Consider the following 9,267-nt stretch of genomic DNA (forward strand, 5'->3'; position numbering starts at 1 on the left):
GGGACTCGCGCGTAGCCTCCTACTGGATTGATACATTGGTTCTCAAAAACTGAGGGAAATACTTACGCTACTTTGCTGCATCATCCCTTCCTCTTCGGCGAAAACCAACGCAGTGCTAAAAGAGGTAGCAGGTACCCAAACATTGACCTCTTTATTGTGTGCTGCATTAAAAATGATAATAACACTTGAATGCTGTTTTTAATTTATGCTTAAGATCGATTGTCTCGCGAAAGCATGAGCATTGCTATTATCCATTAATTAAAATTAACACATGGATGATTGTGTTCCCTTTAAACAAATGTTCCAACATGTTACAACAATAAACTTAATTGCAATGTGAAATTGGCTGGCAAACTATTACAAATAAATTTAGGCACTTGAAACCCCATTTAGAAACTACGGTAGCAAAACACATCTTCTAGAACATGCTACTCCTACCTATGTTGGGAGAGGTAGATATATCATTAACACTTTCTAGTAGAGTGCCCATGCGTTGCCACATGCTTTAAAAAAATTAAGATACAATCCACGGAGCTACGAAATAACCGAGAACAATACCCTCTTAGCTAACATACAATTTTTTTGACAATCATCTAACACACATAGTATCAAACACAATAATGTTATAGCATTTACATCCAGTCCCCTCCAATCCTCCTCAAACGTTCGCATGTGGATGCTCTAAGACATACTCCCTCCGTTCCTAAATATTTGTGTCTTTCTAGAGATTTCAACAAGTGACTACATACGGAGAAAAATGAGTGAATCTACACTCTAAAATATGTCCAAAATGAGTGAATCTACATAGAGAGCCGTACGTTGTTGATGTGTTGAGTTTATGATTTTACAGTGAATAAGACATCTGCGTAAAATGAGGAAATTATGTTGTTCTATAAATATAGTTTTTCTATGTTTCGCCGGCTCTCACAGTTTACTTTTGGCTTGAAAGAGAATCAGATTGCGGATAAAACACGACTTCAATTGATTGAAGCCCTTGTGATCGTGACAAGTCAATGACATTAATCTTCTTGGGAGCCTATCATCTTATAGAACAACACTTTGAATAAACTTGGGAGCCTGCATGTATATCGGATAATTCAGAATACAGCTCACGACAAGCTTATTTATCACCAAACATGCTATATACTCAAGCAAGCAAAAATAGCAAAATATAACGTACGGCTTATAGTCTTACCTGTTAAAAGCTCTTTTTTCCCTTATTATTTTGGAGAAGAAGTGTCGGCTGCATATCCATGTGATCTTTCAAGGCAGAAGGGCCTACACTGAACCAATCTTATCAATGTAGAAATACAAAAACAAGAACAACCGAATTACAACTTTATTCAGATATCAGCAAAATTTTAAGATAACTTATAGTATTGAAGTACATCCAAGAATTGTTCCTTCCACAAAATGTCAACATGGTTTTGGGGTTGTACTCAGAGGACCATTTCATGTCAGAAAATTGAATTACTGATCCACAAGGGGGGCAACTCCTGAAATCTCTCTCTCTTGTTGGAGCAACTGGTCACTGACTCAAGCAAGTCCTCTAGAGCCTCAGCTCGCAGCCAGTAGGATGTCGTGTCGAACCTCTTCTGCCTCCAATCGGACGAACTTCCAACTTGATTATTGTCGATACTGAGTAGGTTCAAATCACGAGTGTTGGTGTAGCTTTCGCTGTCCCCCTGGAGCACTTGGAAAGTGCATTTGTCCTTGGTGATTTGTCAGTGATAGATGGTGGCAAGAGCTTCATGATGGGATGCAATGGATCTTCAAACGATGCCAGTGGGAATTCACCAATTCTGTCAATTCAAGGTGCGTTAACTGAAAGATCAGGAGACTTCAATCTGGTGAGAATGTCGGTGATTCGGCTCTTCTCAACTGCTTTGAACATGTGTGGGGAAAGTGATGCTCACTGTGTAGCTTGTATTGTCTAGTCCATTGAAGACCTTGACGGCGTAGGCTGCTAGTGTCCAAACAACAAAAGGTTAATGCATAATATTTGATCAAAGTACACACAATAAGTCACACATGTACTACACATAACGCGAACCTGCAAGTTGATACACAGCTCTCCCGCATGTTCAGTTATTTTTTACTGTGTACAAGAGTTTAACCTTTTGTATGGCCAGATAGTACGTACCTCCTCTTTGTGAGCTGTTATAGCATGAAATGTTTTTGCAGGTTCTAGCCGTCTCCTAGGAGTCGAGGACGCCCTTCGTGGAGTAGGTCCCGGTGATCCTGTTTCATTTGAATGTTTATCCTGCATCGCTTCTTTGACAACTTCCTTGTTGACCTGGACTGGTAACTGACCCATCTCTTGATGAAGCCGTTCTGAACAATCTTTTGCTGTTCTCGTAGACTGAGGAGGGCCATGGTTAGCAGTGGCATTGTCAAGTTCCACAATCCTCTGTACTTTAAATGAATGACTCTTAATATATCGGGCTTTGCAATTGTCTTCATCATCAGAACATAGTCTTGTTTTTTTCATGTCTATTAGGAAGTATAGCTAGGAACATATTGCGAGCCGGACTTGATTTCGATTGGATTTCCAACACATAGGGCTGAAGAAGTCCATGATGAAATATGAAAGGGATCTTTTGGAATAGCAGAGGTCTGGCAGACTTGGCTAAGCAATGGTTCCTTGCTGAAACAAGTATAGAGGATAAATTAGGGTTTATAGCTCTACTTGAGACTGGTAGAGATAACTTTACACCACAATTTCTAGGCTCACTTACAGAGGGAGTAGCCTTTGATTGGCACTGCCTTCCGCCAAGAGGGAGATCCGGTGGGATTCTCTTGGGAGTGAAGTGTGAGACTCTTGAGGTTCTAAATGTAGTAAGAGGAGATTATATGGTGAAGTTCAGGGTTAGGTCCAAATTTGATGGGTTCCGTTGGGCCTTAGTGGCAGTGTATGGTGCTGCCCAACCAGAGTTTAAGCCGGAGTTCTTAGAAGATTTGGTACGGATTTGTGGAGATGAAAGACTGCCAATTTTGGTAGGAGGCTATTTTAATATCATTAGGAGGAAGGAAGAAAAGAACAATGATCGTTTTGATGGACGGTGGTCTTTTATGTTCAATATGATCATTGAGAGTCTTGATCTTAGGGAGATAGAGCTTTCAGGAAGACAATTTACCTGGGCAAATTCTCTTCCTACTCCTACGTACGAGAAGCTTGATAGGGTACTTACGAGTGTGGAATGGGAACAAAAATGCCCTATCGGTGCACGCGATGCAAAGGGCGATCTCGGACCACACACCCCTGTTAGTTGATTCCGGTGACGCCACACATATTGGCAATAAAAATATTTTCTTGTTCAAATTCAGTTGGTTCGAAAAAGAAAATATCATTCAGATGGTGGCTAGAGAGTGGGCTAAACCAATGAAGGGCACATCTAGCGTGGAACGCTGGCAGAACAAAATCAGACACCTGAGACAACTCTTGAGGGGTTGGGCCAGAAATGAGAGTGGGATCTATTAAAATAGAAGGAGAGGCTTCTCTAGTTAATTCAGACGCTAGATATACGGGCGGAAACGAATTTGCTCGATCAGACTGAGCAAGCTTGAAAGTCGGAGGCCGAGGCCAACTTGCGTAAGTTACTTAGAGAAGAAGAAATGAAGTGGGCATTGCGTGCCAAAGTTCTTAAGGTGGTAAAAGGGGATGACAATACACAATTTTTCCATATGATTGCGAGTGGCAAGCATAGGATAAAAAAATCATTCAGCTTGAACAGGGTGAGGAATAGTTGTTGGGCATGAGAATTTGAAGATGTATATTCCCAACTATTACAAGCAGTTGTTTGGACCTCCGATAGAGAACGCCGTGACTCTAGATGAGAGTGTACTGGCAGATATCCCTCAGTTGCAGTCAGAGGAGAATGAGATCATGTCTGCTCCTTTCACTGAGAAGGAGGTGTTTGAGGCGATAGATCAAATGAAACCAAACAAGGCACCGGGACCAGATGGGTTCCCGACAGAATTTTATAAGAAATGTTGGCATATCGTGAAGGACGATCTTATGCCAATGTTTCATGATCCTTTCAATGGGCATCATCAACTGTTTCATTTGAATTTTGGCACGATCACTCTTCTCCCTAAAATGGAGGAGGCCATCTGCATCGAGCAATTCAGGCCCATCTGCTTATTGAATGTCAGTTTCAAAATCTTTACGAAAGTGACCACCAATAGGCTGACAAAAGTGGCACACTCGATGGTGCAACCAAGTCAGGCTGCCTTCATGCCTGGAAGACACGTCCTAGAAGGGGTAGTTGTCTTACACGAAACCTTACATGAAATCCACTCGAAGAAACTCGATGGACTGATATTCAAAGTGGATTTTGAAAAGTCTTATGATAAAGTTAAGTGGCCTTTTCTACAGCAAGCTATGCGCTTGAATGGTTTCAATGCACCCTGGAGGAATCAGGTCGATTCCTTTGTCCAGAAAGGCGGTGTTGGAATAAAGGTGAATGATGATATTGGACATTAGTTTCAAATGCATAAAGGCCTGAGGCACGGTGAGCCAATGTCCCCGATACTGTTTAATATTGTGGCTAACATGTTGACAGTACTCATAGGCTGGGCCGAGGAAAAGGGGCTGGTTGATGGACTAGTCCCTCATCTAGTGGATGGGGGGTATCCATCTTACAATATGCAGATGACACAATATTATTTATGGAACATGACCTTGCACAAGCTCGAAATATGAAACTCATCCTATGCCTCTTTGAGCAATTGTCGGGGCTGAAGATCAATTTCCACAAAAGGGAACTCTTCTGTTTTGGAAGGGCCAAGGATGACCAAAAAGAATACAAGAACCTGTTCGGCTGTGAACTGCGATCTTTGCCCTTTAGCTATCTTGGCATTCCAATCCATCATAGGAAATTGACTAATAAAGAATGGAAATGTATCAAGGATCGATTCGAGAAGAAATTTAGCTGCTGGAAGGGTAAGCTTATGTCATATGGAGGACGGCTACTATTAATTAATTCAGTACTAACGAGCATGCCGATGTTCCTCCTGTCTTTTTTCGAAATACCCAAAGGGGTACGCAAGAGATTAGACTTTTATCGATTTCGATTCTTCTGGCAATCGGATGAGGTTAAGACAAAATATCGTCTGGCAAGATGGGACATTATTTGTCGACCAAAGGACCATGGGGGTCTTGGGATTAAAAACCTCGAGGTGAAAAATAAATGCTTGTTGAGTAAATGGCTATGTCGATTATCACTGCATTCCGAAGGAATGTGGGCCCAGATTCTTCGCAACAAGTATTGACACTCCAAAACTCTAGCCAAGGTTACCGTAAGACCTAATGAGTCACCATTTTGGAAGGGACTCATGAGAGTGAAAGATACTTTCTTCCATGGGGTGAAGTTTAGTGTTGGGTACGGCTCAACAATAAGGTTTTGGGAGGATACGTTGTTAGGAGATACACCACTAGCTCTCCAGTATCCTTCACTGTATCATATTGCTCAACGCAAGGAAGAGTACGTGGCAACAGTGATGCGGACGGTACCCTTGAATATCCAGTTCAGGCAATCTCTAGTTGGGGAACGCTGGACTTCTTGGCTACACTTAGTCAGGAGGCTAATGGAGGTGCACCTCTCTGATGAGGAGGATTATTTTAGATGGAAGCTCACGAATAGTGGCTTGTTCATGGTCAAGTCCATGTACTTAGATCTCATCAACTCTGACCCAATCCCGCGATCGCTTTATATTTGGTGAGTTAAAGTGCCCTTACAAATTAACATATTTATGTGGTTTGTTCACAAACAAGTGCTAACCAAAGATAACTTATTGAGGCGGAGATGGGTAGGTAGCTCGAGGTGTTGTTTTTGTGATCAGGATGAAACAATACAACACCTATTTCTTGATTGTCCTCTTGTGAAGTTACTTTGACGGTCGGTGCATGTAGCCTTTAATATTTCACCTCCTAATAGCATAGAAGCATTGTTTGGGACGTGGCTTGATGGAGTGAATGTTCATATCACATGTAATATTCGGATCGGAATATGCGCACTTATTTTGGCTATATGGAACTGTAGGAATGATACAATTTTTAACAGAAAACCTATGACTAATTTCTTGCAGGTCATATTCGAGGCTACGGCATGGATCCGTACGTGGTCATTACTCACTCGTACAGCCTCCAGGGAGCAGCTGGCTACTGGGTGCAACCGATGGGAGATGGCAGCACGGGTTTTTTTCAACCAGTTTGGATGGCGATCACTGCATAGGATAGGTCCTTAGTGGATCCTCATCCAGCCGGATGCGGCTTTGAGACTTGTACTCTTTATTTTTTTTCCTTTGCTCCTTTTGTGAGCAGTACTTTGCAGTTCAGACTTTGTTACTGACGGTTTTTTAATAAATTGGCTGCATGCATCTCTCCGATGCAGAGGTCGAGGGATGGCCTCCTCTTCAAAAGAAAGGGCTGAAGATGCGGATGGTTTAGCAGATCTACAACCTGGAAAACATAATCAATATGAGGCGATGAGATGCGCAAATGAGTGTAGAAACAAGATTATAGTCATTAAAATAAAATAAATATTCTCTAGGAAAATGACTCGTACACGGTCTGTGATCTGGATTTCTACGCAGCATGCTTTTGATGAGTCCCCTACTGCATGATAGAAAATGAACATATTATAAAAATAATTTTCAGATGCCATGAATAGTTCACAAGAACTTCCTTCAAGTTAATCCGTTACAAGTGCTTACAATGCGCCAAAATATATTGTCGGTACAGGGGCGACAACAGACTTGTTAATCTTGTTTATCAGTGTCTGCATATCCTGTTAGGGAAAAACATCATCTTAAATGCAACTTTTGGCGAAATGTAATACCAAATGCTTAAAGAGCATATCGACTTACAAATGCTTATAGATGCAGCATCCTGAAAATTGCAAATATTTAGACAAGAGAACAATGCGACATTCAGAGCAAGACATGTGACTGAATATTAGATAGGAATACTTGCCTAACGACCATACGTCGGGCTTGGAGCCATATGGAATGTCAGGAAGAAGTTCAGGGAACATGTAACTGGGAGTTCCTACAACCTTCAGAACAAACACAATATATCAAATTATATAAGCAACTTATATATTAGAAAGAAACACGTGCCTGTGGATTGAGAAAGAACAACTTAGCGACGAAGCTAAATCATCAGAAGTAAACACTTTAGCCAGCCCAAGATCACCTGTTTCAGACAACATATATATTCGAAAACAGAAGATATTGCCATCCGTTCTTTCAAGTATTTTTCCTAGTAACTGATTTTATTAGAGCGTACTGACTGATCAGTATATTTTGGTCCTTTGTAAGAAATATATTTGAACACTAAAAAAAAGTACTATGCATGGTGAGCAACCGGCTAGGCTTAACTGAAATGAAATGTGAGTACCAGATAAAGGTTACAAATGTAAAAACCTTGACATCTCGATGAAGGATATGATTGGCATGCAAGTAATCAAGCACCATCAGGAGCTGCACAAGCCACACACAGAGTTTCTGCATCCAGAAAAATTGGCATTGCAACGGGGCAAAATTCAGTAAGCGGAATTTGCGGCTACTGAACAAGACATATTACAAAGTAGTTGAGCACCTTCTCCGAGAAATGGTTGCCGTTAGCCTTCTTAATGGCCTCTAGCCTGCAAATGCATAGGGAAAAACAGAGAACCACAATTTCGTTACAAGTTCCAAATTCAGTTCAGAGCTCACTTCACAAGTTACACACATACAAGTCCCCTCCCCCGCAGTAACCAATCCTGATGCACACATAGCACCCCTGATGACAACAACAAAAAACACGAATTTCAGAGGTCGGCGGTCACATGAATCCTTCCGTCAGAACATTTTTTTATTTTTGAAATTTTCAGTAGGAAGATTGAAACGTTGCAAGATAAGATCATAAGAGAAGAGGGGAGACCATGCTCACCTTCGCCACCCAAGAATCTTTGTTTTCCACGATGTAAGGGCTCCTTAATTTTGCGATGAGCTCCATCTGCATGAACAAAATGCCGAATTTCATCCAAAGGTCAAACAAACCATGCATCTAAGTTGAATGTTGACATGTGACATGGCACAAAATAGGAAATGAAAGAAACCTCTTGGTGCGCGGATCCCTGGCACCTCATGGTCTGACGAGCGAGCTCGATCTTCTTCAAGACATACCTGCAACAAGGCATACTTGAGATTGAGAGATGATCCAGGGACTGTGGGGAGCAAGCAAGGGTGGAATTGCACCAACCTCTTCCTCTCAACCTTGTGCCTCACCAGGAGCGCAGAGCCAAAGGAGCCCTTCCCAATCTGCTCAAGCACCTCGTCTGATTCAGCCCAAATAGCTTCTTCCCTGCGAAGAATCATACGGCCCTGAAGGGGAATCGCAAGAAAAACACCCAAGGAATTGAATTGTTACGTTGCCTGTGCTAATTCTTGCAAGGAAACAGACTGGAGAAAATTTCAACGGCCCACACCAAGGACAAATTCGATTCTAGAGTCAGAAAGGAAGAAAAAAGAAGGAAGCAGAACGGACGCGCAGTCAATACATGTGCAGAGTGTTGTAAATTAACAACTACCTAAAGAATTCTACCACACACCAATTTACTAAAAATGACAATTGACTTTGAAACTTAATTAATGTATCCTTGAATAAAAATAACTAAATATAATATCAGTATAAGGACTCTTAACATCTTAGTACAATGTATTTATTTATCTCGTGTACAGAAGTTCAGTTAAGTTTGTTAGAACCAGGCTGAGAGCTTCAATCTCTATAATCCCGTTTTCCCCCAAACCCTAAAACCTCTGGCGGCGCTGGTGGCGACTAGGGTTTGACGTGGAACCTTCTCTGCCCAACGATTCGTCGCCGGTGCAAGCGAGGTAGGAGAGTGGCAAGTTCTCCGGGCTCATGGCTGCTCCCAGCGCCACAGGCTCGGGGGAGGGGAGCGATTCCCAGGCAGGGAACGCCGCCAGGAGGATACTTGAGGAGGCCCTTGGGAAGCTTGATATATCGAGGAAGAGGCTACTCCTCTGATCCTTGACGATTGCATCGAGGGAAGGCCGGGGAAGTGGCTATTGGCCGATAAAGTGCTCCACCGGAACCATATTCACATCCAGACCATCACTAATGCGCTTCGGCCGGCTTGGGGCAATCCACGAGGTCTCAAGTTCAGATCGGCGGGAGTAAACATGTTTGTTGCAGAGTTCGAGACTCAGAGAGACAGAGATCGGGTGTGGGGAGGCTCACCTTGGCACATCAGCAAAAAC

The 9,267-nt window shown here is 42.3% G+C and overlaps 1 pseudogene; it reads right to left on the reverse strand.

Annotated features, from left to right (window-relative positions):
- Positions 1–1,457: 1,457 nt before the first annotated feature.
- On the reverse strand, positions 1,458–8,910 carry LOC119342780 (annotated as a pseudogene).
- Positions 8,911–9,267: the final 357 nt, after the last annotated feature.

Source organism: Triticum dicoccoides, unplaced genomic scaffold, assembly GCF_002162155.2.
Source record: "Triticum dicoccoides isolate Atlit2015 ecotype Zavitan unplaced genomic scaffold, WEW_v2.0 scaffold104725, whole genome shotgun sequence".
Lineage (NCBI taxonomy): Eukaryota > Viridiplantae > Streptophyta > Magnoliopsida > Poales > Poaceae > Triticum > Triticum dicoccoides.